Here is a 12,804-nt window from a genome sequence, read left to right as displayed (position 1 = left end):
CATTTGTTGTAGTGGTGATGCTGCTGTCCAAGAAGCACAAAGAGGGGGCATGGAGTCAGGGTCTGGGGCTTGTGTACAGTTGTTGGAGGACGTGTAATGGCTCTGGCAGGAAAGGATTGGTGGTCAGGGGTAGTTTCATCCCCAAATTTTTAATAGTCTTTAGATATTCTTGTTTGACACTGTTTGTAAGATGCGTTACAGTTTTTTTAATTTATTTATTTTTCTTGGGAGTTAATAGTTTCTATAAATACCTAATTCATATCTTTAAGATTATTTTTAAGGAGCTTCAATTAAAAAAAATCAGAAGGAACTGAACAACTTCATTTTTTCAAATGTTGATGTTTCCAGTGGGATCACTGTCTAGAAAATCTGAGCATAAAAAGCAAAAGGTGTAAGAAAAGAGGTCTTGTTCCTGGATACTTAAAGGAATCTTTTTTTTTCAGGAATAGGAATAAAGTGATATTCTTATAAAATATACAGAATTAAATATCACATAATAGTTATACTATAATATGTAGTGGCTCTTCTTAAGCACTTGAAGAAGTCCTATAATTGAGATCACAATAAGGTAAGATTTTTTTTTAAATAATAAAGCAACTAAGCCTGTTTTAATAATTCCCAAGGATCTTTCATGCCTTTGCAGGTTTCAACCCTTCCTGTGAGTTATATTCATTTTAAAAGTTATAATAAATAGACAGAGACATTTTTCCTTTTGTCAAAACTAGTTTGCAAAACTGCAAGTAACATAGACTAATTGGTCAGGAAACAAATTGCATGAAGGTATAACTCTGGCTTTTTAAGTCAATATCTTATTTGTAATCAATTATGATGCCTGGAGGAACACCTTGCTCTTAACTGATGTGTTGTCATTCTTGCTGAATGAATTAAGAAAGGGTAAAAGCACTGACTATTCCCAGGGGGCCAAAGGAGGTAATAAATCATAATTATCTCAGTGACAGCCAATAAGATATATCACAAACTATAGTAAGTGCTTCTTCCTTCAGGTTTGCCTATCTCAGAAAAATTCAATAATTTCACCTCTTTATTTCCTTATATTGCTTTTATCTTTTTTATTAAGTAGATAAACCATTAGGACAGATTTATGTTTATTTGGGTGAAGGAGCAACTGTAAGGTGGGTAAGAATGAATTAAGAAATACATTAAAAGCCAGCCCTAGTGGCCCAGTGGTTAAGTTTGATGCACTCTGCTTTGGTGGCCCAGGTTCAGTTCCCAGGCATGGACCTACACCACTCATCTGTCAGCAGCCACGCTGTGATGGTGGCTCACATAAAAAATAGAGGAAGATTGGCAACAGATGCTAGCTCAGGGCTAATTTTCCTCAGCAAAAAAACCAAAACAAAACAATGAAAAGAAAAGAAAAAGAAATACATCAAAAGAGGAAAAGGGGAAGACAACAGAATAGGAAGCACCAGGACTAAGTTTCCCCACTTAGAGTATTGCACTGGCTGAATCTGTCTGATATAGCTATTTCGGACTCTGGAGTCTATGAAAAAGGCTTGCAACTTACAGGGCAAGTCTTGGATGATAAATTGGTCTTTATTTTGCTTAATATCAATTCTTAGTGTGATAGAAGCTACTCAGACCTCAACCACACCCCTCTACCCATGGCAGGCAGCCATGCGTGTATTCATGGAGCAGGTTGCACACAATTTGCAGGAGCCATGGTGAAAAAAGAGACCCTATTCTTCAAATATTGGGGATGTGCTCTGATTGCTGATTGCTGCTTCTGATCACAGAGATGCTGACAAAACAGAGGGCAAGCATTGTGGCAATCAATTCTTGCTGTCGTTGTTGCAAGGCCCTGCCTGCTTGCTAAAGCAAATTCCAGGAGATGTCAAGGAGTAGCACCTTTTTTTACTCTTTTCCCCTTAATTTTCCTTTTTCCACCTTTTGAGAGCCAGCCATTTAAGGACCAGGACATTGAAAAGAAACTACGTAAATAAGGAAATTTAGAAAGTCACTGCCAAGGCATAAGGAAAGGTACATGCTAAGAAAAGACCTGAGGAGACCTTAAGTTTCATACCTCAGGCATTTCCTGGCACAGACACACTACAAGAATTGAACCAAACAAAATAACAGAAACTGCAGCAAACCCTAGAGAAGGGAAAAAAATCTGATGTCCATGGTTACCACAGTATGAGTCAATGCCTTTTTGAAAAAACAATCTCAAGGCTTGTAAATAAGTAGGAAAGTATGGCCCAGTCAAAGAGGAAAAAATAAATCAACAGAAACTGTCTTTAAGAAGGACCAAATGGCAGACTTACTAGATAAAACTTTTAAAACCGCAGTCTTAACGATACTCAAAGAGCTAAAAGAAAAATGGATAAAATTAGGAAAACAATATAAGAACAAAATGGAAATATCAATAAAGAGATTAAAAAAGGAACCAAAAAGAAATTCTGGTGCTGAAAATTACAATAACTTCAATCAAAAATTTACTAGAGGGATTCAAAAGCAGATCTGAGCATGCAGAAGAAAGAATCCGAGAATTTGAAGATAGACAATTGAAATTATTGAGTCTGAGGAACAAGAAAAAAAAGGAATGAAGTAAAGTTGACCGAGCCTAACATACCTGTTAGACACCATCAAGCAGGCTAATACATGTTATGGGAGCCCTGGAAAGAGAGGAGAAAGAGAAAAAGACAAAGGGATTAACTGAAGAAATAATGTCTGGTCACTTCCCAAATTTGATGAAATACATGAATATATACCTCCAAGAAGCTCAACAAACTTCAAGTAGGATGAACTCAAGAAGAGCCACATCAGGACACATTATATCAAACTGTCAAAAACCAAAACCAAGACAGAATATTGAAATCAAGAAGAAAAAAGTGGTTCACTACGTACAAGAACTCCTCAATAAGATTATCAATAGACTTCTCATCAGAAATTTTACAGGCAAGAAAGCAGTAGCAGATATACTAAAAGTGCTAAAAAACAAACAAACAAACAAACACCTCTCAACAGAAATCACATATCTGGCAGAACTGTGCTTCACAAGTTGGGGAAAAATTAAGACATTTCCCAGATAAACAAAAGCTAAGGGTGTTTGTTACCATTAAGCCAGCTGCTAACGAGAGTCCTTCAGGTTGAAATGAAAAAATGCTAGAAATGAACTTGAAGTCATATGAAGAATGAAAGATCTTGGACAAGGATAATATATGGGCAATTATAAAGGCTAGTAACTTTAAGTTGTACCTCCACTTTTTAGTTTCTACATTATTTGAGAGTAACATATTAATAAAAACAATTATTAGTCTATGTTTTCGGACACACAATGTATAAAGGTGTAATTGTGTGACATCAATAACTGAAAGGAGATGGTACAGGATTTGTATAACAGCAGACTTTTTGTATATTATTTAAGTTAAGCTGTTATAAACTCAAATTAGAGTGGTACAACTTTAGGATGTTAAATGTAATCCCCTAGTAGGTACAAAGAAAATAACTGTAGAATATATTCAAACAGAAATAAGGAAAGAATTAAAACATTCCACTATTTTTAAAAAAGTCAACTAAACACAAAGGAAGACAGTAATGCAGGAAATGAGGAGAAAAAAATCTATAATGTATATAGAAAACAAATAGCAAAATGACAGAAGTCCCCCTTTATCAGTAATTACTTTAAATGTAAATGAAAATTGATTAAGGTAATACATCACTTTAACATAATGAAGAGGAAATGTCATATCATCTCCACTGAGGCAGGAAAAGCATCTGAAAAATTAAAAACTGTTTCATAATAAGAACACTGAACAAATTAGGTATAGAAGGAAGCAACCTCAACATAATAAAAGCCATATAAGAAAACCCCACATAACAGCAAGCAAAATGGTGACTGAAAGCTTTTCCTCTAAGACAAGAAAAAAAGAAGGATATCCACTTTTATCACTTCTGTTCAACACAGTACATAGACTAGAAGTCCTAGCCAGAGCAATTAGCCTAGAAAAAGAAATAAAAGGCATCCCATCTGGAAAGGAGAAAGTAAAATAATCTCTGTTCCCAAATGATATGATCCTATATATAGAAAACCCTAATATTTCCACAAAAAAAAACTGTTAGAACTAATAAATTTAGCAAAGCAGGAAACTACAAGATCAACGTGCAAAAATCAGTTGTATTTCCCACAATAACAATGACTAATTCAAAAAGGAAAGTAGAATAGCTCCGTTTATAATAGTATCAAAAAAAATAAAAACACTTAAGAATTAATCTAACCACGGAGGTAAAAGATTTGTACAATGCAAACCACAAAATATTGCTGAAAGAAATTAAAGAAGAATAAATAAATGGAAAGAAATGCCATGTTCATAGTTTGGAAAACTTAATATAGTTAAGATGTCAATACTACCTAAAGGTAACTTCAGATTCAATTTATTCTCAATAAAATCCAACAGCAATTCTGCAGATATAAAAGTCCATTATAAAATTGAATTGAAAAATCAATTTTACCTTGAATAGCCAAAATAATCTTGAAAGAGAAAAATTAAATTGGAGGTCTCACACTTTCTAAATTCAAAACTTACATCAAATCTACAGTAATCTAAACAGTGTGGTACTGGCATAAAGACAGACATATACACCAATGGAAGAGAATAGAGAGCTCAGAAATAAGCACCTTGTTTATATTGTCAAATGTTTTTCCAAAAGGGAGCCAAGATCATTCAATGGGGAAAAGACAGTCTTTTCAACAAATTGTGCTGGTGAACTAGATATCCACATGTATAGGAATGAAGCATTTGTAAAAATTAACTCAAAACAAATCAAAGACCTACACATAAGAGCTAAAACTATAAACTTCTTAAAAGAAACCTATGGGAATACTTTATGCATTAGATTTGGCAATGATTTCTTAGATATGACGTCAAAGGCATAGCTTAACAAAAGAAAATATAGATAAATTAAACTTCATCAAAGGTAAAAACATCCATGGGTCAAAAGACACAACAAAATGAAAAGGAACATATACAATGGGAGAAAATATCTGCAAATCATATTGATGATAAGAAGTTAATATCCAGAACACATAACGAACTCCTACAACTCAAAACAGAAAAACAACCTGCAACAGGTCCTTTAGGTTTCAGCTTAGACCTCATCTACTGTGGGAAGTCTTTTTATCCCTTTCTCACCATCAGAAATAAAATTGTTTCGGAATACTCACATGTGCTGCCAACAGTCCCCTTCATTTCAATGCTTATTACATTGTGGGAGTTTGCCGGATATTCTCCCTCTTCTAATATGCACATCCCTTTGCAATGTGTTTGCAACTCCTTCTGTCACAAAATTGAGAGTATTTTTCTACTTCTAAATTCGAACCTGGCTAATGAGATAATAACAATGGGACCAAATATTCCTTCTTTTGCTGCACTTGGAATCCCTGCTACCATGCTAATGAGTCCAAGCTTGGTGCTAAAGGAGGAAAGACCATGTAGAGATTTTCTTTCTCCCCAGACTTCCCAGTCATCCCAGCCAAGATCATCACGAACCATGTTGCCCAAGCTGATCTATCAGCTAGCCTTCAGCGCATAAAGTAAATCCACCTGAGGTTAGCTGAATCAGCCCAGACCAGAACCGTCCACTTGACACAAAAAATTCTGAGGTAAATAAACAGCTATTGTTTTAAGCCAGGAGGTTGGGTGGATTGAATAATATCATTGTATTGTAATTACCTACTGTGGATGAGATGCTATGCATTCAACAAACCTATTTCCTCTCTCTTGGACACACAACCATACTACATTTCCCAGCAGTTAGGTGTGGCCTGAGTTCCAGCCAATGGGAGTTACATGCGGCCTGAATTCTAGCCAATGGGATGTGAGCAAAAGTCATATGTCACTACCAAGATGCCCTTAAAAGTCTTCCTTGCACAGTCCTCCATGCTGTTTCCACCTTCCAACCACTTGGATTGGAGCACATATGGGAACTACTTGAAGATGGCAGAGCTACAGAAAGAAAGCAGTCTGTGAATCCTTTGAATGTTCCTTTGAAAAGAGCCACACTGGAGTTTGAACTGAGCTAGAAATAAACTTTTATTTTATTAGCCTGCTGAGACTTCAAGGTTTATCTATTAAAGTGGCTAATGTTACATTCACAAATTCACCTGTTTACATAGCTTTTCTGCCCAATTACCTGAGTCCCTAAAAAAGAGGGGACTGTCTTAATTCAGAATTATGCATATAATAAATGCTCATTAAATCTTAGCTGAGAGTATGAAAACCCAGATGAATTCTTCTAGTCAGTTTCTCCCATCACTTTTGAGCATGAAGGAGACTTAGTAAAGGAAAAACTTATTGTTCGCTATGTCTAAATTCAATGACTTTATATCTTCCTTCTCTAAATTCTCAATAGATCATCCTGATTATCATTCTCAAAATAATAATTCATATAGCCAAACATATTCAGATATATTATCTCTCTTAATCCTCACAACACCACAATAAACTAAACGACTTTTTTGTTAATTTCCCCATCTGAAGCCCACAAGCTAAATTAACTTGTCAAAGTTTACAATGCTAGTAAGTGATAGAGATGAACTGGGACCATAATTCAGGTCTTAAGCTAAATTTTATGTGCTGTGTACAATATCTCAATACTGGAATGAAGACAGAAGCAGTCTAACGTTGTTTATAGGTAGTGGCTTATAGTGAAAATAAATGACAGACCTGAAGTATTACTTTCTAGCTAAAAATTACTATTTCAGCTATTGCTAAAATAAACAAGCTTGATGGACATAATGATCTTGAAAAACACTCCTTTTCATATTTCAAAGCAGACTACTCAAAAGTGCTGGATATTATCTAGAAAGAATAATCATTTTTTATTCTTCATTTCTAATTTGTTATTTGAGCTGCATTTACCTGAGTTCCATGCTTTAATAAAATGTTTGCACAAGAAGGATGACCTCTGAGACAGGCTTCATGGAGTGGGCACACTGATCTGCCATGATGAGGTTTATATGCCACTCCGGAAGGAGGGGGCATGGATAGACAAAGAGTGCAAATTGAAAGTGCCTTGGGGTTCAGCCATGAATCAAGTACCATGACAATTTTTTTAACCTAGAACAAGTCTGACAATAAACTAAGTTGTTGAAATGATGTTTAAAAAAGAAAGGAAATTTCATCTACTCTGATGGAATATAATATAGTATAACCACTCAAAAAAACAGTTTGGTAGTGTATATTAAAGTTGACAATACATATGCCTATGACCCAGCAATTTGACTAAGGTATGTACACTCAAGAAATATGCACCTGTTAAATACACAAAAATATTTACGACAACATGGATCATGATAGATGAAAACTGGAAACAACTCAAAGGCCCAGCAATAGTAGATAAAACTAATAAACTATGGTACAGTCATTCAGAAGAATATTACACTAAAAAAAGGATGATTCTTGCAAAAATAATGTTGAGTGGAAGCAAGACTCAAATAATATCTACTGCATGATAATATTTATATGAAGCTAAAAATTAGGCCAACTGATCTATAGTGCTTAAGAATACATACATAGGAAGTAAAACTATAAAGAAAAGCAAGGAAGTCAAGATAATGGTTACTTCTATGACAAAGGAAGGGGATAGTGCTCTAGAAAGCATAAGAGGAAGGGTGCATGGCTCTTTGGAGAAGCCAGCAATGGGCTATTTTCCATTTCTTGACCTGGGGGACAGTCACATGGCAAGGTTCTTCTCATCACTACTTGTTATATTGTGCCTATGAGTTTAAGTTCTCTCATGTTTGCATATACTATATCTCAATTAATTTTTTTTAAAGTTAGCCTGGCCCAAATCACTAAATTTAACAAGCAATTATTAAATTTAACAAATTAACAGGTGGATCTTTGCTATGGGACAATAAAGAGAAAGATTTGAAATGGCGAAGAAACACAGAAATAGCCAATAAAAAACAATTTTGGCACATTTTAGGAATCCTACAATTACTTTTTACATTAGGAATTTAAAATGTTCCTATTAGCCAATAAAATTGTTCTTTAAAAATAAATATTTAGTAATATACAAATTTAAAATAAATAATAAAAAAAAGTCAGATGCATCTGAATTTTTTTCTCAAATGGAAATAAAACTTCTTTCCCTGATATTTAAATTTTTCCTTGACCTTCCTGCTTTTGTCTCATCTGGATAAGCTGTCAATAAATTATAGCCAGCAGCTAAATCCAGCCCATAGCCTATTTTTGTACAGCCCAGTAGGTAAGGATGGGTTTGTTTTGTGTTTCTTTTTGTTCATTCGTTTTTTTGTGTGTTTTGATGAGGAAGATTGGCCCTGAGCTAACATCTATTGCCAATCTTCCTCTTTTTGCTTGAGGATGATTGTCCTTGAGCTAATGTCTGTGCTAATCTCAGTTTATTTTGTATGTGGGGCACAGCAAGAGCATGGCTTGATGAGCAGTATATAGGTCCACCACTGGGATCCAAACCCGTGAAGCCCGTGCCACTGACACGGAGCACACAAACTTAACCACTACGCCAATGTGCTGGCCCCCTTCATTTGTTTTCTTAAGTAGTCATTATCATAAAATCCAGATTTAATTTTTAATTGTTTGCCTGAATAAACACCATCTGATTTCAGTTCTGCCATGCCATCACCCAAGGAGGGAGGGAGCAAGCCTATTTCTAAATTTTACTTAAGAAATGTCCAACACAGAGAATAACTGAAAGATCCAATAAACTTTTTTTTCAACAGAAAATTTTCTGTGTAAGATTTCTAAGGACATAGTGATATTTGAATGACAATCTTTCATAATTAATATGAATGTGTATGGTAAAATAAAAATACAGATTATAGATCTTCATGATTATTTATCAATTTTAAGGTCTCCAATTATGAAAAGATACATAACTGAAGAAGAACAGTTACCTTCATATGTGACCAAATTACTTTTACTGAAGTTGTTGAAAGACACTGTCTGGTTTTTAGCTCCTGCCAGAAGCTCTCACATTCTCTTACCAATTATATAAAGTTACTCTTTCACTCATATAGACACATATTTAAAATTGTCTTCTTTTTTCACTCTGCCATATAAGTACTGGCATATTTTTCAAAAGAACATTGCTTGTAACAGAGTTAATTGAAGAGTACTAATAGCTTAAGTTTGCCAAATGCTTATCCCTATAGGAGCATAAACATAGATTATTGAAGTTGTCCTCCCAAGTATAAAATCTATGCAAAACTTATAATATAGGCAAATGTTCAAAGGCCAAGAACAAATTTTTCTTTCACAAAAATGCATCTGCAGGGTTTTTTGAATGATCTTCTAGATAGTTCTGCAGAAAACTCAGTAGTTTGGCTTAGAAAACAGAGTACCTCATAAGGAATTAAGTTCCTTCTGGGAGAATATAAAGCAAAATTTCAAGCAGCTTTCTGAAAATAAATCATTAGCTTGTGCCTACACAATGAGACAAACTGAAACATAAAAATGAAGGATTTGGGGTTTGCTATGATTTGCACAAGAATTTGACAGAGATTTTTTCTTCTACCCCAGGACATCAGACTGTTTTATAATGTTGTCTCTGGTAGTTATAGTACTTCACCCAACAATTGGCAGTAGGCATGAGACTGATCAGATGTTTCAGTGTTTTTCAGATAAAATCTTAATAGTTTCAAATAAATCTTAAAAATATAACATTTTGTTTGATATTTTTAGTATTTTACATAGTTAATGGATAATCATCATGAAAGAGAGCTTTATATGAGTCACCAGTGATGCTTCCTGTCACACATATTTTTAGGATTTTTTTGGCTGCTGCTGGATGAAAAAGAACGTTTTCTGTCACTGATGGAAATAGATTTTTTGTTTTTTGTTTTGTGAGAAAGATCAGCCCTGAGCTAACATCTGCCAATTCTCCCCTTTTTTTGCCGAGGAAGACTGGCCCTGGGCTAACACCTGTGCCTATCTTCCTCCACTTTATACTGAATGCCACCACAGCATGGCCTGACAAGTGGTGCATCAGTGCGCGCATGGGATCTGAATGCTGGCCACCAGCAGCGGAGCATGCACACTTAACCACTAAGCCACAGGGCAAGCCCCGGAAATAGTTTTGTTTTAGTCCCTCAAAATTGAGTGCTAGATTTTCTCCATTGTCTAAAATTTCTGCAAACAACACTAGGTTGGTCAAGATTTCTCTGGTTTTTAGGGAAATATTCTCTATAATTTAGAGATCTGATTTCTCTGGATCTTCTGCAGATCAAAAAATTACCTCACCAATTTCTTTGTGCAGTTTGCCTATTGTCATGGCCACTTTCACAAGCATAGCATAATAATCTCACTATCTGCCAGATTCAGAAAAACAACTTAGAGGTTTTTTATATTACTTTAAGTCTACAATCTAGTAATATAAGCTATGCATATCTGCAGGGCTTCTAGCTCATCATGACTGAGGTTTCTGAAGAATGAAGTTATGATCCAATCTTGTGGAAGCCACACCAGAGAGTTGAGAGAGTCCTGGTAAACTCCTGGAGAGCTTCTATTTTGGGGTGATAGAGACAATTCTTTCCTTTTTCATCAAGGGTGTGTATAAGATGATGGTTTCCATTCCAAACTGAGATGTAATGCCTTGATAAAGCCTGAAAGGTATGCCTTTTAAGCATCAAAATTCTTATAAGGAAAGAGACATTTTCTTCACTGTGGCATATCCTCTTTGTGAGACCGGGAATATAACTCTCCATCATTTTTTTTTTTCTTCTTCTTCTTTTTTCTTTTGTGAGGAGATCAGCCCTGTGCTAACATCTGCCAATCATCCTCTTTTTTTTTTTTTTTTTTTGCTGAGGAAGACTGGCCCTGGGCTAACATCCATGCCCATCTTCCTCCACTTTATATGGGACGCCGCCACAGCATGGCTTGCCAAGCAGTGCGTCGGTGCACACCCGGGATCCAAACCGGTGAACCCCAGGCTGCCGCAGTGGAGCACGCGTACCCAACCGCTTGCACCCCTGGGCCGGCCCCAACTCTCCAGCATTTTAACTTGGTTACCATATTTCAGGTACATTTACACAATATAGTACTGAAGGTGGCAGATTTCTCTGGATTAAAACTGTCATGGTCTGAACAATAAAAAATGAATCACCTTTTCAAAACTGAGAAATCTGGAACCTCACTTGTAATATAAAACTATGTTCTTTTGTACTGATCAGAGACAAAGGGATGGAGAAGTTTGTTTTCACCCATAAGGCAGCATTTTCTCAGAAGCTGTTGCCTTAATGTGGCTGTTGTGGTAAAACAACACTACACACACAGAACTTCCATATTGGTGTCCTTTTCTACTGTGGAAAGATGGTCATAATCAGCCCAACTCTGAGTATCCGCTGAGTGTCTGCCGACTGGGCCATAGCCTTCATCTGCTCTCCTCCCCTGCGTATTTGGTCCTGCTCCAGGATTCCCATCCACAGGCCCTGCCTCAAGAATGGTTTTACAGTTTTATTTTTGTTTATATTTATTTTATTATTGAGGTATATACATTTTTAAATGGTTGAAAAGTAAATTCAAAAAGGAAAAATATTTTGTGGCACATAAAATTATATTAAATTCAAATAGAGTCCATAAATAAAGTTTTATTGGTGCACAGTCTTCCCATTTGTTTATATATTTCCAGCTTTCACACTGTAACAGCAGAGTTGAGTAATTCTGACAGAAATTGTATGGTCCACAAAGCCCAAAATATTTTTTTTAATTTATTTTAATTTATTTTTATTTTTTATTTTATTTATTCATTTTCTTTTTGGTGAGGAAGATTGGCCCTGAGCTAACATCTGTGCCAATCTTCCTCTATTTTGTATGTGGGTCACACACAGATAAGTGGTGTAGGTCCATGCCCAAGAACCGAACCCAGACGATCAAAGTGGAACAGGTTGAACTTAACCACCAGGTCACAGGGCCATCCTCCCAAAATATTTATTATGTGCCCTTTTACAGGAAAAGATTGCCTACCCCTGGTTCAGATAACAGGGAATAATATATCAATTCTTTTCTTCCTTTTTTGGCCAAGGACAGTTAGCCCTGAGCTAACATCTGTTGCCAATCGTCCTCATTTTTTCCTTGAGGAAGATTAGTCCTAAGCTAACATTTGTGCCAGTCTTCCTCCACTTTATATGTGCGTCACCACCACAGCATGGCTGATGAGTGTTGTATGTCCATGCCTGGGATCCAAGCCCACAAATGCAGGCTGCCACAGCGAAACACGCTGAACTTAACCACTATACCACAACACAGGCCCCAATATATCATTTCTTACTTTACTATTCATACCTAAGACTTATCCAATACACAGAAGAAAATGCCTTATTTCCTTACGTAGTCATCACATTTTTTAAAAGTAACTTTGTCACTGCAAAAAGAGAGATGTGATTGTCACATGAGGCAAACATTATGTGAGGGTATCAGACTATGAGTAGCTGGGAGATAGGCCTAGACACGAAAGCAAATTTGGACCCAAAAAAAAAAAAAACCATAAGTGCGGCCAGCCCTGTGGCATAGTGGTTGTCTGGCACATTCTGCTTTGGTGACCTGGGTTTGTGGATTCACATCCTGGACACAGACCTACATCACTCATTGGCAACCATGCTGTGAAGGCATCCTACATACAAAACAGAGAAAGATTGGCACAGATGTTAGCTCACGGCCACTCTTCCTCAAGCAAAAAGAGGAAGATTGGCAACAGGTGTTAGCTCAAGGCCAATATTCCTCACACACACACAAAAATAAGCAGAGACACCAATAAGAAAAACTATAGAATTGCTCAGTAAAGTAATGCAAGTGAAGAGGAACC

At 36.0% G+C, this 12,804-nt stretch overlaps 1 pseudogene; it reads right to left on the bottom strand.

Moving 5' to 3' along the window:
• The window catches only part of LOC147911636 (DENN domain-containing protein 10-like), a 119,822-nt pseudogene that overhangs the window by 96,972 nt on the left and 10,046 nt on the right, over positions 1–12,804 (bottom strand).

The sequence above is a fragment of the Ceratotherium simum genome, chromosome Y, assembly GCF_057802395.1.
Source record: "Ceratotherium simum simum isolate JZ-2026a chromosome Y, ASM5780239v1, whole genome shotgun sequence".
Taxonomy (NCBI): Eukaryota; Metazoa; Chordata; class Mammalia; order Perissodactyla; family Rhinocerotidae; genus Ceratotherium; species Ceratotherium simum.
The sequence above is the reverse complement of the archived record's forward strand: the minus strand, read 5'-3'. Positions and strand labels throughout refer to the sequence as shown.